Genomic DNA, 22,804 nt, shown 5'->3' on the forward strand with positions numbered 1-22,804 from the left:
GACATAACACAACGTAACTAGCTAAAAGAAAATGAACTATTTCACAAAATGGAATAAAATCTAATTTTGTTCCTAAATTCATTCATACTATTCTTGAATGTCAATAAGAATTAGAATGAGTAATTGTAAATGAAAAGTTTCTTATCATGTAAGATGAACACAGATAAACTATCATCTATAACAACAACATTATCATTAACTTGCAAATAATATTGACATATTATACCAAGTTGAAAATTTGGAATTAAATCACAGAAATTGAAATTAAACTGATGCCTAGATTGATATATCTTCTTAGGAATTAAGCCGCTGAAAGAGAATATCAATCGACTTGAAATAATTACAAATCAAATTTATGTTGTAATTGACACAAAATGTAATAAAAAAAATTGTTTTCTTAAGGAATAAAACCATTAAACAAACAAGGCTTTATTCTCTCGTTCTTTAAGAACTAATAACAAGATAAATAAAGAGGAGATTTAGATGACCATGGAACCTAAAAAATGAAGAACTAGATTGAATAAAGCCAAATCTTCACACTTAAATTAAATTAATTCCACAATCAAAATATAAACAACATTTCTTTGTGCCAAAATTTTCCTTCTTCAAATCCCCTTTATAATCAAAGTGAGGGGTATATATAACCGTAGTCCTTAATCCTTTCACCACAAAGTAAAACTAAAAATTATCTTTAAATTTTTCAATTATAGAAAATAAAGAGAGTTATTGCATTTTCAGGCCTCTTGGCCAAATGACCAAATTAAAATAAAACATGTGGCAAGTAGGATTCCCATATGAGGTTAAGAATGGGAGCATTGTGATTGAAGATATCCCAAGTCATGATATACAAGATGATTGTCTTACGAGCATGTAAAACCTGTTAAAGAAATAGACTAGAATTAGACACTCCGATAATGATACTTGAATGGGGGCTACCACAAAATCTATGATTTTGTGGAAGCCCTTTTATTCTAAAAAAGAAAACTAAATAAAAAAAAGATTATCTATAACACTTATCATGCTTAGATAAAGATAAATTCACTATATTCCTGCATCAAATCACTCTAATTATGAGGAAATGGTAACCTTGAGATTCATATAATTTATCACAATGTAAGTATCGTGGGACCATGTTTTACCTTCGACACTGGATGACTTTCATTCATTAGACTTGTCCTTTGTCTGGAACGAAGGTTTGAGTTGCTTGATTTGCTGTTTTAGATGAGGGATAGTGAGAAAATACTATTGCTTCTAATACATATTGGTGATTAAAGAACTATCACCACTATTGGGAGTATTTTCATGACCATGAGGAGAAACCTACAACTGGTGCTTGTTTCTTTTCAATGATGGCTCAGGATTAGTTTCTAGGAAAACAAGGGAAATAGTCTCAGGGGGATTTTACGTCTGGTCCTTCGGGCTTTGGAAATTTTCCTTTATAGTTGTTTTACCTTAACCATGCCATGTTCATTTTTATGTATTTCAATAGTTTCTTGGTTTTGTGCAAGTTGAATAGATAGTGGTTCACATCGAGGACATTAAACAAAGGGCTTCCAAATGTGAGCTTTCACTACGATCTTGGTAACTCAAAGAGAGGTCATAATTTTTGAAACTTTAACCTGACTATCATCTGAGGAAGGTCACCCTGGTGCTTAGATGCCTCACAGTCATCCTATTGTAACTCCTCAACCAATGATGGGGTTGAATATATGGGAGAAGGTTGAGGAGCCAAGGTGTTGGAAGGTTGAACAAGGTCAAACTACAAAGGTTTAACATAATTTTTATGAGAGAGAAAGGAATCCCAACTATCACCAGTTTGAGCCAAATATACTTGAGTAACATGTAGATTAAACTATGGTGGAAAATTGAATTTTTGGGGTTTTTTGGTCAGCTTCGTAAGCCCTAGACATTTTGGTTAAGATCTTAAGAAAATAATGAGAGAAGTTAATATTTCAGCCTAAGAAAACCATTAGAAGTTGAACATGATACATGGAAACAACACTATATTGACCTTCACAAGTTATGTATGTATGAATCAAACACAACAACTCACGCCATTTTGGTTTTAGGAATGATACTAGCATACTTTTGACCATATATTTACAGTCCTTGTAAGCTAGCAATTTTCTCCATGGAATGCCTTGGACCACAATATTTTTTGACAAGCATTCGCCCTCTAGGGGTAAATGTGTGGGTGCTGCCAAAAATTATAGATTAATTTTAATCTCCAAGTCACCCATGTAGGCTCTCCTTCCATTGAAATATTCAACAAAGTATTTTAATTCTTCATCGTTGTGTCCTCGAAATATTTTCAAAAACTCCCACCACCAACTTGACAAAAAATAGGTCAGCATTCCTCATTTTCCTTGACAAGTTTTGCTCTAATAAGCTCGGTTCGGACTACTAGTGGCATACTATAGAGGAATAGTTATAGGTCATATTGAAACAAGGTTTGGAAAACTAATGACCAGACATGAAACCCTAGGTTTAAAAAAGCTTAGGACCAAAATGAGAAAGATCGAAATGAAGTAATTTGATGAAGATTTCTCAAGAAAATCCCAATGATCAATTCAACTACTACCAAATACCGAGTTGGGATAGGAATAGGATGGACTTGGGATATGAGAAATGAACCATAGTCATGGGATCACGAGCCATATGAAAATTAGCACTACTACGGATAAAAAATAAGACCTAAGGTTTCATGTCAGTGGATGACTAGGTGTAATAACATATCACATCATCTGAAGCAATTATTTACCATAAGTTTTGATCCATAAAACAAATCATATAAAATCATGTATTTAATTCGAAATCAATGGACCATTAAACAATGCATATCAAAAGTGGAAAGCGACATAATTAAATGATAACAATGAGAAATTGAAACATACAGTGGCACCATATAGGTTATACATTTTAGGTTATGGCCATTGATTCGGTCATGAAATATTTCAAAACACACATCACATTGAAATAAAAGGATAAACATAGGAATGAATATGATAGTTCAAGAAAATTATCCCATTCACATCATAAACTCAATTTTGGGCTGCTATGGAATCTATGATTTTGTAGTGGCCCTTGAACTGAAAAATTTGGTTGCTATTAAGAGAAACTTTAAATGATACTAATAATAAAAATTAAAGAAAATAATACTTATATCCCAATGAATGGAGGAATAGACCCTACAATGAACCATCATGCCATAAAAAACAAAATGATTATTAGAGGAAGGCATTCAAGAATCAAACCAATACAAATCCAATTTAGTTAAAAAAGCAAAATAGTACAAATTTTAGGAGGGGCCCTTTATTTTGTCAAAAATAAAAGGGACTACGCTGGCTTGCCAACATTGGTTATTCACTAGGCTGAATCAAATTTCTTTGCCTAAAAATTAAAATTCAAGGAGAAAGAATGAGATGGAATTATAGCCATGTATCATATACTAAAAATAAGTCTATTTGAATTCAATCTGCAAAACAATATAAGTATTCATCAATACTTTTATTAAAAGGATTAGCAATTTATATAAATTAGAATATAATTAATTAAATATTTAGAAGGATCCACATTGATGACAAATTTAAAAGATAAACAACAAATTATGAAATTTGGCACAATCATAACTTTAATACCACAAATAGAGCCATTGCTTCCAGCAGGCATCCATATCCTTGGTATGGGTACCTTTTAACCCACTAGTATGCGTGTATACCATCCATTAGGTATGACTTCAGATTTATTAAAAATATTTACTTTCCTTAAAAGTTTTCTTAGTATTTAAATAAAAGTCACTATCTTGGCTTGGTAAACAAATAATGTCAGTCCCAGTCACAAGAACTAAAACAATCAACAAGCCAACCCATTATGACACCTCTTTTTTTTCATCCTTACAACTAAAATCCATTACCTTGGCTTGGTGACCACTGAGAGTAATTCCACTTCTGTTAGGACTGATGATCTTGGTAGGTCAGCTCGTAATCAAACCTCATATATTTTATTTTATTTTTAATTTTTGAATTACACTCTAATAATTAATAATCCTTGATGGATTACTTAATAGATCGGGAGGAAAATGTTCTGCTTAAGGCTAGGTATGGCATGAAAAGTTTACCTTTCAAACTTTAGATCAATAACACTGTTAAAAGTTCTTTTTTCTTCAAAATATGAATTCTTCCTAAATAATAATATATTGAGATAATTCCTATAAATAAGACCATTTCCAAAGATATCTTTGAACATAGAAACTGCTTTGTTAAAATCAAACTAAAAGAATTGATTCAAAAACCAGTACATGAATTAACAAATAATCTAACAAAAACATAGTTTGAAAATGTTTCCAAGAATATTTGACTGTGGAATGATATATAAAGGTAGTAACAAAAGAAATAAAAACCAAGTACTAGCATACTCAAAAGAGAAAACTCAAATATACAAAATTAAATACAATCATAAACATAAATATATACAAAAGTTCCTTGAAGGATATCATGCAAAGTATCTTTTTAATAGATGTCTATTGACTGGGAGAGACTCATTTTGACCCTCCAAAGTATGCAATTGAAATGTTTTGGGTCTAATATTTTCTGTTATAATGAATGGTCCCTACCATAACCTATGAAACTTGGTGTGTTCCCCCTTGTCCTCGTGGGCCTTGTCCCATTTTAAAACCATGTCACCAACTTTGAGATCCCTGTTAGAATAAAACTTAGTATGAAACCATAATTTTGCCAGTTCTTGATGTTGATTTAACTTGGTTTTAGCTTTATGTCTCTCTTCTTCTAATTTTAATAAAGCATTGATTCTATCCTCCATAGTTGGTGACTTAATTTTTTGGAAACTCTGGGACAATTTCAAAGAAGGAAGAAAACTATGAGGGGGTAATATAACTTCTCTACCATGAACGAGGAAAAAAGGTGAGTTTCCAATAACAACTTTTGGTGTGACCCTATCAGATCATAATGGATTAAATATAAGGATGCCAGTTTTTATGATTTTGATGAAACTGTTCATTTAAGGATTTTTAACAAGTTCTTGTTTGATGATTTAGCAAGGCCATTTCCTTGTGGGTAATAGTTTTCTGATTATTTAACCTTTATCCCTTTTTCTATGCAATATGCATCTAACTCATGAGATAATAAATAAGATGAATTATCAAATACCAATGACTCACGAACAACAAAATGGGTGAAAATTTGAGATTCAAGAAAATTAATAACTTGATGAGCATTGATCACATGTTGAGGTGTTGCATCAACCCATCTACTAAATTAATATATAACTATTATAATGAATTTATTTTGTTGGGATTAGAGAGGATTAACTGGTCAAATTATGTCCAAGCCCCATTGTTGAAATGGAGCCTCAACAATGATAGGTTGTAGGGAAATGCAGGTTTCTTCAACCTACCAACGATATTTTGGTAGGTTTCACATTTTCTAACAAGGGAATGGGAATATTTAAACAGAGTGGGCCAATAATAAGCTATCATTATAATCTTGTCTGTAGTGGTATCACCACCAAAATGTCCACCAGTAGGGCCAAAATGGATTCCATGAAGTATTTTTGAAGCATTTTCCTATTCTAGGTAGCAAAGTAGCACCCAATCATAATTTTTTATGAAAGAAGATTATTAATAAGTTGGTAAGCTGTTGATTTTAATCTCAATGCTATTTTTTGAGTTGTGCTAAGATGAGAGGGGGTTGTACCTTTTTCTAAATAAAATCTAATGTCTGCATACCATGAGTTAGGATCATAATCTTAGCACAAAACTTCATTTTGTACTAGGGATACTCCATTGTTTAGAGAGGAATCATATAGAAAATTGGAATAGTTAGTAGGGGAAGGAATAGATTCATGATCCAATTTACAACCAACCTGGACTTTAATGATTTGTGCATGTTTAATTTCCAGGTCAAATTCTTGAAAAGTTGTCATCCAATGAGCCCTTTTCGCCCCAAGTTCCTTTTGTATTAAAATATTTCTAATTGTTGGGTATGTGACTATAACTTTTGTCTTGGATTTGAGAAGGTAGAAATAAAAAATATTAACTACTTTGTACACAAAAAAGACTTATTTCTCCACTAGTGCATAATTTATTTCTACTCTTTAAAAGTGGAGCTCATGAAAGTAATAGGGTTTTCAGTATTAGGAACAACCTTTTGCATAAGCATAATAACATAGGAAAAGTCTAAAGCCAATGTATACAAAATAAACTCTTTAGAGAAATAATGACTAATTAAGGTAGGCAAATCTGCAATTGCTTCTTTAATAATGCTAAAAGCTATTTTTGTGATTCTCCCCATTTAAAAGCATCAGTTTTATTCACTAAATATTGAAGATGTTTTAAAATTTCGGAAGACCTAAGAATAAATCATCTAATAAAATTAATATTTCCCATAAAATACTGTATGGATTTTTTGGAATTTGGTGGGGTATTGTTCTAATGGCCTACATCCTATCAAGATTGATCCTATTTCCATATTTAGAGATAATACATCCCAGTAATTTCCCTTCAGTAACTGTGAAAATAATTGTTTTAAGATTAGGGGAGATTCCAAATTTTCAACATATTCAAACACATTCTTTAAGTGCAATAAATGGCCAAGCCTTTGTTTTGAGAAAATAGTGATATCATCTAAGTATATAACCATGGATTCATTAATTAGACCTCTAAAAGTGATATCCATCACCCGCTAGAAATTTTCCCCTGTGTTTATAAATCTGAAGGGAATTTTAATATAGGCAAAGGTACCCCAAGAAGTTCAAAATGTGGTCTTCAATTGATCAACATTTTCTACCATGATTTTATTGTAGCCCGAGAGACCATCCAAGAAGGATAGCATCTCAGAGCCTGAGACGTGATGGAGAATTTGTTCCATGGGTGGTATTGGGTAGTGGTATTTTTCAGAGGCTTCGCTTAAATTCCTAAAATCAACACAAATATGGATGTCAAATTTTCTTCCTAACATGTACTAAGTTAGCAACTCAATGAGTGTGTCACACATGGAAAATGATCTTAGTTTTCAGGAGTTTATTCAATTCTTCTTTAACTGAGGACTCAAGACTTGGGTGCATTTTCTTAAGTTTCCACTAAAAAGGTTTGGTTTGGGGTTTCATAGGAATAAGATGCTATATAGTATTTAGATCGAAGGTATTTAGATCATTATAAGTCCAAGAAAATACATCCCTATACTTTTTGAACAAGTTAATAAAATATGACCTTTCTTTGGGAGAATATTTTAATCCTAAATTAATGCAGTGTGGAATATCTTTTCACCCCAATTTTATAACTTCGACTTCCATGGTAGGGATATTGGTTCTACGATTCCTAACTCTCTTAAATCTATCAATAAATTCATATAAATGCTTCAATATAATAACAAATTTATGGATCATTTTTACCATGTCAAAGAGTTCATCTGATGACTATTGTTTGTTGATATGAGAAAATTCCCACAAATATTCTTCATGAGTTGTATCATCAATGATTGCATCATTACATGTACCCTCGATATGTATAAAGTCAATGCTATATCTATCATCGTCAAACATATGCCAATTAGTGATGTTCTTAGCTATGGATGGTCTAAAAAGTAATTCTACTGTAAAAGATGGAATCAATTTAGAAGCTACATTAGCTAACAAGTCTTCTTCTTGATCTACATTTATAGAGACATAATCAATATTGAAAGTTGAAAACATTGATATTAAATCCCATACCTGATCTTGATAAGCCTTTAAATCTGCTGAAAGGTATTGAATATAATTTTTTACTTGTTTAACAATTATTCTAGAATGACCATGAAATCTTAAACATTTAACTCCAAAGTCCAAAGCTTTGCGAAGTCCTTTAATAAGAGATTCATACTCTTCAACATTGTTAGTACTTTGAAATTATAATCTACATGCAATAAATTTTTTATTTTGATAAGGATCTAAAATCATACATCCAACACAAACTCATTGTTTAGACTTAGAACCATCAAAACACAATGACCAGATTTTAGATTTCTTAAGATTTTGTCAGTCCAGGAGGTAACTCCACAATGTGAACTATGTTTTTTCATTAAGATTGGTCATGGATATATACATGGAGGGAGATACTCTTTGGCTTCACCTCCCAGTGTCTCATCATATTCCTAATCTCCTTATTTTCTATTTAAATTATTTGAATGAATTTCGTAATCCTAAATATTAGGTGTCAAAATTGCCCCCTTTAATATGAATGGATGTCGGTGACTCCAAGCATCATTATGAATCTTTCGAAATTTTCTCTTACAAGTGCTTTGGTGAAGATTTCTCCAATCTTCTGATTTGTTGAACAATGGAGTAGATGGATTTTCTTGGCCTCAACATGATGTCGAATCAGATGGTATTTTTTATTGATGTGTTTTGTTTGATCATGAAACTTTGGGTTCATGGCCAACTTTATTGCAGTGTTGTCAATCATGAGAGGAGTTGAATGCATTTGTTTCTCCTGTAAATCTTCTAGAATTTTCTTGGGCCGCATAATTTCCTTTGTTGCTTAATATGCTATCACATATTCTACCTCAGTCGTCGAATCTACTGGAACTGATTGTTTGCGTGATCTCCAGGAGACAACTCCTGATCCAAGACTCATAACATAACCCGAAGTAGATACCCTAGTTTCTTTGTCTCCATCGAAGTCTGAATCAGAGTATCCAATCAAGATGAAATAACCCACCTGTGTATACTTGATCCAAAGTCTTAAGTTCCCTTCAAGTACTTTAGAACTCTTTTTGCAGCAGACCAATGTCCCTTACAAGTCTTTTACATAAACCTAGAGAGGATTCCAACAACAAATGAAGTTTATGGTTTATTAGTAGTCAAGTAGTTAACAATTCCTACAAGTTGTTTATACTTTGTTGCATCCTCAAATCAGTGTCCTATTCCATTGGAGTAGTCAAAGGATTGCACTCAGCCATGCCAAACCTATTCAATAGATCTCCAATGTACTTCTTTTGAGAGAGGAATATAAACTTCAGATGTTGAGTTACTTCAATACCAAGATAGTAGCGAACATAGCCCAAGTCAGTCATTTCAAAAACTTTCCTCAATTCCTTTTTTATGGATGCAATGTGGCTCTCATTGTTCCCTGTCATCAAGATATCATCTACATACACCACAAGATATACAACTATTTTTCCAACTTTATTGACAAACAAAGTTGCATCATCAAGATAATAATGTTTGAAGTTGAGTTTCAGAAGATGCTCAGTTAAATTTTCATACCAAGTTCGCGGTGCTTGCTTGAGGCCATACAAGGATTTCACAATCTTGCATACTTTTTGTTCTTGGCCCTTCACAACAAATCCTTTTGGTTGGGACATAAAACATTAACTTTCAGATCTCCATTCAAGAAAGTAGATTTTACATTGATTTGATGGACTTTCTAACTATTCTGAACTACCAAGGCAAAGAGTATTTGGATGGTAGCCCATTTTTTTGTTGGGGAAAAGGTCTCCTCATAATTGACCCTCCCTTCTGTGCAAAACCTATTTCCATAAACCTAGTTTTGTGCTTGTCAAGAGAGTCATCAACTTTATACTTGTTCTTATAGACCCAATTGCAGCCAATTGGTTTGGTTCCCAATGGAGGATCAACCAGCTTCCAAGTGCCATTATTTATCAAGGAATCACATTCTTTCTACATCACTTCTTTCATTCATCATGAGAAATAGCTTCTTTGAAGGGAGTTGGTTCAAAATATGTAGAAAAATTCAGTTCAAAATCATAAGAAACATCCATATCAATAGGTGAATCAGAATCGTATACATCACCTCCATTTTGTCTGGTTAAATTTCTTGTTACTGTCTTTCCAACCTCATCACGATGAACACTTTCAAGTGTCTTTGTCAGCCATTTTGGAGGAACTTCCTGAGATGGCCCGGGATTCTCTGCTGACTGAGTTGGGATTGAATCAATATTGATCCTCCGAATTCTTTCAGTCACATCACTCAAATTATCACCAATGTTTAGAGAATCATGTGGAGGAGAGAGTGTTGTAGAAGAAGATTCCATTGATTGATATAGTACATGAATCACCCCCTTTCAATGGAATATTATTATCAAATTCTTGGAATGATTTTGAATGTCTAAATCTATCCAAGCGATCAAGCTTCCACTCAACGACATTGTCAGCCTTGGAAGATTCAAGAAAGATCACATCTATAGATACAAAAAACTTATTATTAAATTCATCATAGAGATGATATGATTTGGAGGTGTTTGAATACCCCAAGAAGATACACTTACAATTCCTTGCACCAAGTTTGTTTCTCTGTTCCTTAGGTATCAAGGCATAATAGGTGGAACCAAAGACCCTGAGATGCTTTACCAAAGGAATGTGACCATACCACATTTCATAAGGAGTCTTGTTTCTAATAGAATTAGAAGGACACCTATTCTTTATATACACAACACATAGAACTGCATCAGCCCAAAAAATAAATTTTACATTCTTGAAAAACATCATGGAATATACCATTTAAGATTTTCCTATTCATTCTTTCAGCTACTCCATTATGTTGGGGATTATAAGGTAGAGTTGTTTGATTTTTTATCCCATGCTAGGGAATATAGTTTTTAAATTCATTTGAAGTGTATTATTGTAACAACCCTGGTGAAAAGTTCATTTAATAAAACTAAATAAAGGAAAAATAAGACCATGGTTAAGGGACACTTATTCCAAGATGAATGTTGGGAAAGATATCCTAGTGGGCAACACTAGATGTGTGTTCTGGCTAAGGAAAATTGGTAAAGGCTAAGGCAAAGGCATTAAAAGGAAAAAAGGCATTTTTTGCACATTTATTTATGAAAATAAAGGAAATTAGGAGAAAAGGAAGGTGAAAGGTCACAGGTTGCATGTGAGGAGGAAATTGAAGGAAAATAATGGAAAATGAAGAAATTAGAGGCCTCACGCATAAAAAGGATTCTAAGAATGAGTTCATGGCTTTTTGTTAAGTTAAACTTTGGAGCTCTCTCATTATTATCTCTCTCTCTCACCCTTTGGGTCACTTAGAGTTTTCTTGGACCACTCTAGTTTGGAGCAAAGGAAAGGGAAGGCAAGGAAAGGAAATGAAAACCAAGCAAGGAACCAGGAAAGGAAAGAAGGATCAAGCAACTTCAGCAGGAATACTTGTAGCTAACATTTTACATGTGTGATTTCCTAGCTACTTTGGACATGCATGGCTTTGCATGTTGGTGTATGGTTCTCTTACTGTTGGTGGCATGGTTTTGTCGGGTTATGACAATGGTTTTCAGCCTAGCTGAGGCTTTTTATGGATGCCATGGTATGTTGGGATGCTTATTTTGGTTTTGGAACTTTAGAATTGCTGGATGGATTTTAGAATCTAGGGAAGAGGTGGTCTCAAGACTCATTCCCAAAGGCCTAGGAATCCCTTGATCGGTTTTGGAGGGATATACGGTAAATATTGAGGGAGCAGTCTCAGTTTAGGGCCTTGTGATCCTGGTTTGGATTGCAGTAAAGCATGATAGACAAGGAGACAAAAAATTCCTCAAGGATAGTGATGGATTTTGGATGGCATTCCAAATTCTGTTCAGTTGTGATCAAAGCATTGGTTTTAGTGTGATCATGGTTGGATGATGGTGGAGGTGGTTTAACCTCTCGATTCCCTTAGTTTTTATTGGATTGGTTGTTCTATGCGATCCCACATTCATGCTTGGAACATGGCATAGGGGTGACTGATTGAAAGAGATATTTGGTTCAACCATGTCTATGGTCGGGTGGTACGTGGAAGAGGTTAACCTGGTTGGATTTGCCTATGATTAATAAAAGCTAAGTTCTCTTAATTTTGCACTAATTTATATGTGGATTTAATGTCTGTCATATCTTTGTTATTTATATGGTTTTATGCAATTACTGGTTCATGTCATGGTTATTTCATATATTTACTGGTAACTGTTAAAAGGATGGATGCAAGACCTAATTGATGATGTAGTGGTTAAATGGAGAAGGAGGTGATCGTTTTGATTATGTTTCATAAGTTGTTTCAGCTATTATGATCTGTCTTTTATCCTATAGTTGAGGGTTACATTGATGCCAACTGTTTCACATAATGTCAGTCCAAGTTGGGGATGCTTAAGCCTAGTATTGAGGGTGATTTTGATTAATCAACATTATTATCATGTTTTTTAATGATTTTTAAGAGTTATAATAAGTTATGGGTAGAGGCTAGGAATCTGGGCTAGAAATGTGGCTCAAATTCGAGGGTCACTAGAATAGAACTAGCAATTCTGGACGACATTTGCTAGCAGGCAAGCTTGTGAGAGCGACTTTGAGTTGCTGGTCACTCTCGTTCCCATAGCATGAGAGCGACCAATGGGTAAGAGCTGCAGAATAGTAGTGGGACCTAGGGATAGGATGTCTGAGTGGCTGACTTATCTCCTGAGGGGTTTGTTGATCATGTTGAATGACTTTATGTGATATTCCGTCGATTCCACTTCCTTAAGGTGACGTAGGAGGTAAAATTGGATCATAGGAGCCTCTCTTCTCATGTTTACCCCGGGTTGGAATGCTTACTCTCGGTAGACCTGGGAGGAGGTTTTACAGATTGGTATAAGAGCATGGTTACGCTCTCTTTGGGTCATATCTGGTGCTACATATATGGGTGAATGTGTTGGTCATGCATGCATGTTAGTTGCATGTGTGGCTCTTACAATGAAGTTCCATGTGCTCATTACACTGCATCATATTGATAATGGTAAAAGTAAGGTTATCGTGAGTAACTTGATGTCAATTTTATGGAATTCATCATCGTGAGTATATGATTGGTTATACAATTATATGCAACTTGATTACATTGTTGTATGTTGGGTTGCATTCTTGGTTATTTGATTACATGCATCAGTATTGTAGGTTGATTACAAGAATTGATTGCTTATGATTAACTACATGTAGTTATGTGTATGTGTAGTTGATTAGGCATTTCTTATGCAGGTGGATAGTTGCATGAGGCAATGTGTATACTGGAGTATTGGTTGTTGTCATGCATGAGGTCATAACATGAATTGTTGATATGGCCTTGCATTGATGATTGGACCTACTTAGTATGATGGTTATGTGTTGATGCACTTATTGATATATGCCTATATGTTATTATGGTTATGATTGTATATTCATCACGCTGATTTGATGATCTTGTAGACAGGGTATCCTCCCCAAGTATGCTAACGTATGTTGATTTATGGCGATTTGGTTTAGCTGACATAGTATGCCTTGCAAGAAATAGATCAAATGGATAACAAGGTGTTAGACTACATAGAATCTCCCTATGAATCAGATGGATAGCATGGGGTGGGGCACTCTTCTGACTCAACATACACCTTAAGAAGCCTAAAGGAAGAAATAAGGATTTGCAAATTGGACAATGACAAAATCATGTAGGCACAAGAGAAACAAGTAGAGTTGAATGCGATATTACATTAGAGTTTGTCAAGTTTTCAGCAACAGGGACCTCTTCGAATCATCCATGGACATGAGGAAAAAAATAATGGGGCATATAGCAGTAGGTCGAATAGTAGAAATAGGTCAGATGGATTTGACACTATCAGAGATGGAAGTTTGTTGGACACTCCAGATAGCAAATGTACTAGACACATGTATTACTCTAGTTCTAGTTCTCATAGACATCATGATTATCATCATTATCATTAGTACAAGAGGAATGATAGGGGATATTTTCTAGATGAGTTAAAGAAGGCAAAGCCACCCAACTTTGATGGATAGATGAAGAAATCACAGGATGGGGAGGCTTGGTTGTTTGTCATGCATAAATTCTTTAGATTGCATGATTACTCAAAAAACATGAAAGCAAGGATAACACTTTTCAGTCTCAAAGGTAAAGTAGATATTTGGTGGGAAGATGTGAAGAATGTCAAGGAAATACATGAGGATGAGTTGACATGGCATGCATTTCGAAGGCTCTTCAAGAATAAGTACCTGTCTGAGAGGTATTATTATGACATAGCCAAGGATTTTTATGAGTTGTGGATGCGTTATATGATGGATGAGGAGTATACTAGCATACTTTTGGAGTTGTTGAGATATGTTCCTTACCTTAGAGAGGATAAAGCCAAGGTTCAGATATTCATCTGTGAATTTCTAGTTGCATACAGAGACCAGATTGAGTTCAATGAGCCAAGATCGTTGGAGGAGGCCATTCGAAAGTCGAAGCATTGTTATGAGCAGTCTTCATGCAAAGTTGAGCATAGACATGAATCGAAAAGAAGCAACAAAGCTAAAGGAAAATGGCCACCAAAGAGAGGAAGACCTCAAGATGCAAGTGAGAAAGATAATGAAACTCCTTACAAGAGATTCAATGCAGTTGAGAAGGGACATGGTGAGGAGTAGGCTAGAGGTGGTGGTAAGGAACAATTGTAGTGTTGGATATGTGGTAAGGATCATCATAAGAGGGATTGTCTGTAGTATCAAAGTGGTGGTAGAACCCATATCTATAGTTCTCAAGAGGTGCATACAGTTGGTGATGCTAGTCATAACATTCATTGGTTTTATGCAGTTGTGGACAACATGTAGGCGGATCATTAGGGATCGATCATTAAGATGGACGTAATATTTGTGATCAAGTTGTTTCTATTTTGATTGATCCTGGATCTAACTATAGTTATATTAATCATGACCTGGTGGATAATTGTGGTTTGAGAAATGAAGTGCATGTAGAATCTTGGTTGGTACAGTTGGCTACAAGTACAAAGAAGCGAGTTCACCATTGGGTAAGAGCTTGTGCATTTGAGTTAAATGGTATGCCTACAGCAACGCATTTGAATGTACTTCAATTGGGTTCATATAGTATTCTTTTGGGTATGGATTGGCTATACCTTCATAAAACCAAAGTGGATTTCTTCGACAAGGCCATTGAGTTTCTGGATGATAGTGGGGAAAAGAGGATCTTGCAGGGGAAGAAGAAGCCTACATTAATGAGGATGGTTACCATTATGCAGGCTAAGTATAGTTACCAAAAAGGTTGTGTGATGTTTGTAGTACACATTTCCAGTGAAAAGGGTAAGGAGGTTGAGGATGCTGATGTGTTAAGCAGGTACCCAGTTTTGCAGCATTTTTAGGATGTATTTCCTGAGGACATTTTAGAGTTTCCAACTCATAGGGAGGTAGACTTTTCTATTGAGTTGGGGCCAGGGGTAGCTCCAACATCGAAAGCACCTTATAGGATGAGCACACCTAAGTTGGAAGAATTGAAGTTGCTGCTAAAGGAAATGTTAGACAAAGGATACACAAGACCCAACATATCACCTTGGGGAACACCAGTGTTGTTCGTAAATAAGAAAGATGGTACTCATATATTGTGCATTGATTACCGACAGTTGAACAAGGTAAAGATCAAGAACATGTACCCTTTGCTGAGGATTGATGGTTTGTTTGATCAGCTAAAGGGAGCATCATTATTCTCTAAGATCGACTTGAGACCGGTATACCATCAAGTACACATCAAGGAAGAGGATATCTTCAAGGCTGTGTTCAGGACCAGATATGGGCATTATGAGTTTGTTGTTGTTCCGTTTGGCTTAACTAATACAACAACTACATTCATGTGTTTGATGAATAGTGTGTTGCATCCTTATTTGGACAATTTTTTTATTGTATTCATTGATGAAATACTGGTATATTCTAAGAATGAGGAGGAACATGCCGAACATTTAACAACAGTGTTGAGATTGCTAAGAGAGCATCATTTGTATGCTAAACTTTACAAGTCCAACTTCTTTCAGACTGAGGTACATTACATGGGACATGTTGTCTCTAAGGAACGAATAGCAAAAGATTTGGAAAAAATAAGGGCCATCATGGAATGGACAACTCCTAAGAATGTAGATGAGGTGAGATCATTTATGGGATTGACAGGTTACTTTAGGAGGTTCATCAGAAACTTCTCACGCATTGCATATCCTATCACGTCATTGTAGAGGAAAGGTAAGAAGTTTGAATGGATGACGGAATGCGAAGATATTTTTGAGCACCTTAAGTAGTCATTGTGTTACACAAAAATATCGTCACCATGAATATTTACAGTCAGTATGGGTCTACCATCACTTATACTGTCCTCCTAAGCAATTCTCAGACCTCAGCTCTTCAAGTCAAGCTTTGAAAATGAGAGAAAGACATTGAAAATCAACAAAGTTGTGGTTTCGCACTTTCTCTCACTGTTGCCTGCGGTCCCGCACCCCTTGTTCACAAAAACTGCGGACTTTACCGCTCTGTCCCTAAAGGAGTGGGTGCGGACCCCTGTGAAAGTGAAAAAGGCGCAATTTTATTCTAAAAAACTCACTTTGGGTTAATTCTAGATGATTCTAGAAGGAATTTTGATGTGGATTGGTCGCTCTTAGGTGGTTCATGCATCCCAAAAGAGGAGCTAATCCCTTGATGAGAGGAGCTATCCCTTTGAAGGAGGGCTTTATCCCTTTGAAGGAGGACCTAGTAACTTCCCTCCATTGCACTATAAATTAAGGCATTGGGCTGGTTGCTAGGGAGGTTAGAAGCTAAACATTTTTGAGGGTAAATGCTAGTGGAATTGAGACTTCCTAGTTAAGCTTGAGAGGAGAGATCACATACCTTTTGGCTTCATTGGGAGGAGAGTGAAACTTTTCAAAGTAGAGGATACTTCTTGTTGGACCTTGGGAGGAGCTTGTACAGCATCAAGGCACAGGTTGTAAAGTTCTTCTTTGATTTGAATTAATACAATCAAATTCATTTTTCTCAACAAATTGTCTTATGTCATTTTTTTCATGAATTCCTTGATCATCATGATAAGCATGCTTTATGATATTGGCTTTTCAGGTGATATTTAATTTGTTTGCTTGCTTGTGTTTGCATATCCGCTACAAGGGAGCTCATGTGGATCAAAGGAGCGAGGCTTCCACAAACTTGCATTGGACCCAGGGTAGGCCTAAAACACTTGTTTGCCTTTGTTTATAAGTTGCATATTTAGAGAAAGATATTTTTTGATTAGCTTGCTTGTCACTAGATATCATTAGATACTAGGGAGGTCAATCTTGTCCGCAAGATCGACTCATTCCGTGTGACAAAATGGCGACTCCGCTGGGGACTTGATTTTTTCCTTGTTTTTACTTTGACCTGAGAAACTGTGTTTTTGTTTCTGTTTTTGGTTTGTTGTGTGTGGAATTGGGTAGATTTAGTAGATCTATGATTATTTTTTGTTTTTCATAATTTTGGGAGAGGACCGCACCCTCGGCTTGCAACACAGTGCGGACCTATCCGCACTTTTGCTTTTCGCACAAGGCGGTCCCGCACCTGTGTGCACTACGGGCCTGCAGACCCTGTCAAAATTTTGAAAAACTTAAGATTTTCTCTTTCAGTCAGCTTAGGATTTGTTTATGTGTTTTTAGCCTCTGCCCAGATCTGCACATGACTTGTCAGGAACTTTTCTTAGGTTAATTCCACTGGCATTCCTGTTTTAAGCTTTTATCAATTGGGTGTTTTGAGTCTCTTTTTTGAGAAATTCTTAATTTGATTTCCTTTGGTCATTCCTTCGAGGTTTGTCTCAGTCTTTTCACCTTTGAGTGTTAATCACCTTTGAGTGTTTTTATTTTTTGATCTTTGGAACTCTCACCCAATTTTCTTGACTTGCACTTGATTGGTTCCTAGATTACATTAGAATCATCTTGTGTTTGAGAATTCTCTTGCATAGGTCACATTTTCATAATTAGAATTCTCATTTTCAGAATATGAATGAAAAACATGCATAGATTACATTTGCATACTTTTCAAGTGAATTGTGCATAGATTACAATATCATAGTTTACATTCTGAAAAATCAATCGTAGATTTAGATCAGTTTTCTTTGATTTGAATTTACATATTTTTATGCTTGTTTTTAACACAAAAATAAAAATAAAAAAATTGTTTTGGAATTGATTTGCATTAGTTTTTCTTGATGAAATTAGTGCATTAGAGAATTTGTTATAATTTCTCTTACTGATCAATTTTTTGCATTGTTGGAAGTAAATGGAAACTCTATCCTTACTTTAGTTAGGATTCATCGAATTGAAAAGATTATATTATCATATTCGATTGCATTCAATTTTGGGTCGGGTCATAACACCATTAGTTTCATATCCATTTACCCTTTTGAGTAATAACAGCCTAAATAACACAACGCTTAATTAAAATTCAACTAGTAATTTTTACATTTTTAGGGCTCTTTCCACCAATCTAGCTTAGGCTAGTGTCTTGGAATAGGTTTTAGTTAACTCTCCAAGAGAGTAAAACAAACAAGTAGTCGATCTTGCGGTAAGGAGAAATTCCAATTGTTACATCTATGCTCTGGGAAAGCTCCTCTTAAAGGAGAAGCACGAGATCATATCTGAACTAGTGAGTTAATCAATCCTTCCTCATTGGGAACGATAGCAGATATACACGTATTAAAAACGGTAAACCTCGGGTTAACCATTGTCGAGGAGCCTGGGGTCACTTGTTGGTAAACCTTGGATTATGTCAAGGAGCCTTCAAGGGGATTGAGCTTTGTTACTCTGCCCTTGTGTGTGTATCGGATCGTAGACTGTTCCCCCAGGTATATTTGTTTCTGTTGGTAACCTTAGCGGCCATAATCCATAAGATTTTTTCCTAAGGTGACAGTGGAGGGAAGATCCCACTGTACCTGGAGCAGAAGTCGACTAGACGCACTTGGATTTTCTGGGGGGTTCTCTTCACTCGAGACAGTTTAAGTGGAGAAACTTGTGCCAGTCTATTCATTAAGCAGGTTGTCAGGGTAACTGTTCCAACCACCATTTCTGTATTGAATTCTGCGACGTTGGATTTCATCACCAACTAGTGTTTTCGGTACAAAAAGTTACTATTTGTGTGTGGTTTGACTCCTAGATTTGATAGTGCGTGTTAATTTGTTTGTTTTTACTTTTAGAGACCATAGGTGTGAATTGTGAATTTTAATTGTTAGGTGTGAATTGTGAATTGTTAGTTTTAGTTTTAAATTGTTAATAAAATTCACTGAAGTTGAATATAATGGAAAATGTTCCGGAATTTACCAACCAAGGAACCCCTCTTAACGAGAATCCTAGTACTTTTCCTTACTTTGGAAATGTTGGTCCTCCTTACATGGCTACTTTGTCATTACCTGGATTTACAATAGGTTTACCGATATGGTTATTTTCAACTTCGTTGGCCCCAAATACTCCAATTGTTCCACCTCAACTGAATGCTTCACCTCAAAAGAGTTCACCATCTCAACATCACCAACCTTCTGTTGGCCCTTTACCTTCTTCGCCTAATTTTTCTTCCTCCATTTATTCCTCTTCACTTGGTAAAAGCCTCAATGCTAGTAACCAGGTGGCTAAGAAGAAGAAGAAAGGGAAGAAGAAGAAGAAGAAGAAGAAGCAAGATAAGAAAGAATTCAACCAACCAACCACGACTGTAAGTGTTAGTTGTGTTGAGGAAAAATCCAACATGCATCATAAACCCAAATACCCTTGCGGGATTTGTAAGGGTGACCACTTCCTTATCAATTGTCCTAGTATTCCAAAGGTCTTGGAAGTAGGGTCAGAAAAATTTCATCAACTTTCCATTGATCCATCAACCAGTGATAGTCAAGTTCTTGGGAAAAAGGGTAAAGTTAGGTTTCCTTGTAAGTTATGCAAAGGGAGTCATCAAACTCACGTTTGCCCTCACATTGATGAAGCCTCAAAATTATTGGAAAACCTTACTGTTCCAGAGCAAGAATTTCCAACTGGTTACCGTAAACTTTCTCCCAACCTACCGTCAACTCACGGATTGATTGATCTAATTTCAAGTATAGTCGATCCCACTCTTCCACTGGAGAGTGAAACTCATATCACTTAGGTTGATGATCCATTAGTTGATCAAGTGGTCGATTCAATTTCACATTTGGTCGATCCCACTCTCCCTTTAGAGATTGAACTTCATACTGCTCAGGTTCTTTTTGTTACATCAGATTCTTCAATGTCGGGGGGCATTTCACCTGTTTCAACAAAACCCCGTCCAAGTACTAAGATCTTTTCCTTTGATTGGAATAGATTGACAGAACCTCGTCTCCCTTCCTCCATCCCTTTCCAAATCATTGTCAAGGCTGATGGTAGGGACATACACCGCACACAGGTAGATGAAGGTGCTTCTGTTAGTATTTTATCCTTAACTGCTTGGAAAGCTTTGGGTTCCCCTCAGCTTGCGCCTATTACGCAGAATCTGAAAGCTTTTAATAGAACCATTAGTGAACCTTTAGGGATCCTTCCTAAGTTTTCTATTACCTTTAGGGATCCTTCCTAAGTTTTCTATTACCTTGGAAGGTAAAACTGTCTGTATTGATCTTATGGTAGTTCAAGGTCCCTTGGATTTCAATTTACTCCTTGGGCAAGACTATGTTTATGCAATGAAAGTTTTCGTATCGACACTCTTTCGCGTGATGTCTTTCCCTCAGAATGGAAATATTGTGACTGTAGACCAGCTTTCATTCCCTAGTCTTGTTTCAACTACTAATAATATGACACCCCTAAATGTTCCTGATTCTAAAGTGGTATCTACCCCGCCACGAGTTAGTTATGTGGCAACTAGTCCCATGTTTTCAGTTACCAATGTAAGTGAGCCTCTCACTATTTTCTCATCTTCCTTTGATTTGGATCCGGTAATTGACATGGAAAACTCTATGGGATTACTTGAACATGATGTTCTTATCCCTTTTGAGTCCCTTGACATGTGTTCCTTCCAGAGAACTATTCTTCCTTTGAAGACCTCTTGGAAGCCATGATCAAGGTGTGTCCATTGACATGTATTTCTTCCAGTTGGAAGCCATGATCAGTGGGTGCGAGGATAGTTTTTTCCTGTATCAACCTCGTTAAAAATGAAACAGGGTGTTGTGAGGATAGTCTTTTCCTGAGTCAACCTCGTTAAAAAATGAATCAGTGAGCGTGATTATAGTTCTTTTCCTGTGTCAACCTCATTAAAAAATGAATCAGTGAGTATGAGGATAGTTCTTTTCCTGTGTCAACCTCGTTAAAAAATGAATCAGTTGGTTGAGGATAGTTCTTGTTACTGAGTCAACCTCGTTAAAAAATGAATCAGGTATGACGACAATTCTTTTCCTGTGTCAACCTCGTTAAAAAATGAATCAGTTGGTCAGAGGATAGTTCCTGTTACTGAGTCAACCTCGTTAAAAAATGAATCAGGTATGAGGACAGTTCTTTTCCAGTGTCAACCTCGTTAAAAAATGAATCAGTTGTTCGAGGACAGTTCTTTTCCTGTGTCAAGCTCATTAAAAAATGAATCAGTTGGCGAGGATAGTTTGTTCCCATCTCAACCTCGTTAAAAAATGAAATTGGATGTTCGAGGAAAGTTCCTTTTACTGTGTCAACCCCGTTAAAAAATGAATCCGTTCGAGGAAAGTTCCTTTTACTGTGTCGACCTCGTTAAAAAATGAATCAGTGAGTATGAGCATAGTTCCTTGTCTTGTGTCAAGCTCGTTAAAAAATGAATCAAGGATTTTAGAGCATAGTTCCTTGTCTTGTGTCAAGCTCATTAAAAAATGAAACAGGGAGTCATAGGTTATAGATTGTAGAGAGTAGATTTGAGCATAGTTCCTTGTCTTGTGTCAAGCTCGTTAAAAAAAGAATCAAGGATTTTAGAGCATAGTTCCTTGTCTTGTTTCAAGCTCGTTAAAAAATGAATCAAGGATTTTAGAGCATAGTTACTTGTCTTGTGTCAAGCTCGTTAAAAAATGAATCAAGGATTTTAGAGCATATTTCCTTGTCTTGTGTCAAGCTAGTTAAAAAAATGAATCAAGGTTTTTAGAGCATAGTTCCTTGTCTTGTGTCAAGCTCATTAAAAAATGAATCAAGGTTTTTAGAGTATAGTTCCTTGTTAGGTAGATTGTAGAGAGTAGTTATGAGCATAGTTCCTTATCTTGTGTCAAGCTCATTTAAAAAATGAAACAAGGGTTTTGAGGATAGTTCTTTTCCTGTGTCAACCTCACTAAAAAATGAAACAACTCCCACAAGTCTTTCCAAGATTTCGAAAGTAAACCTTCATTTCATCCACCTGGTTGAATGCAATGAAGCTTGGGGGGCATGTACCTTGATTTGCGTCATTATGCTGGGGGCATGCGAACTTATAACAAGCATAGTTTTTCGTTTCAAGCTTGCGTAAACATGAAACTGAATCCGAGCATAGTTCTTTTCCTGTGTCAAGCTCGTTAAAAAATGAAACAAATCCTCCTCTAATTGAGTCGAGAGTTTGACTAGATCTCATAAATTTTAAGTTGTATATTTAGGTTAGTTATTTCAGTTTTTTGCATAATTTTCTTACAGTTTTAGGTCAAGTTTTTCAAATGATCTCGCAAATGAACCTTCATTCCATACATATATTAATTACCAGTGATGTACTTAGTTGAACGAAATGAAGCTGGGGGGGCATGCGCTCTAGCAGTTACGCTTAGGGGGCATCAAGCACAGTTTTCTCTCTATTTCAAGCTTGTGTAAAAATGAAACTACTTTGAAGCATAGTTTTTCTCTGTTTCAAGCTTTTGTAAAAATGAAACCTATCTCGAGTCAATTTCGGTTATTTTCAAGACTCGTTAAACTCATGAAAATCCCGAGATTATTTTTCTATCTTTCATTCTCGTAAAAAAAATGAAAATGCCGAGTTCTTTCCGTCTTTTCCTGCTCGTAAATTAAATTGAAAGTTGGTCATATGAGTACATTTTTATCATTTTTTCCAACTCATTAAAACTTACGAAAAAGTGAAA

Source organism: Pinus tabuliformis, chromosome 1_2 (assembly GCF_031772625.1).
Source record: "Pinus tabuliformis cultivar Carrire ecotype Pingquan chromosome 1_2, CPIR1, whole genome shotgun sequence".
Taxonomy (NCBI): domain Eukaryota; kingdom Viridiplantae; phylum Streptophyta; class Pinopsida; order Pinales; family Pinaceae; genus Pinus; species Pinus tabuliformis.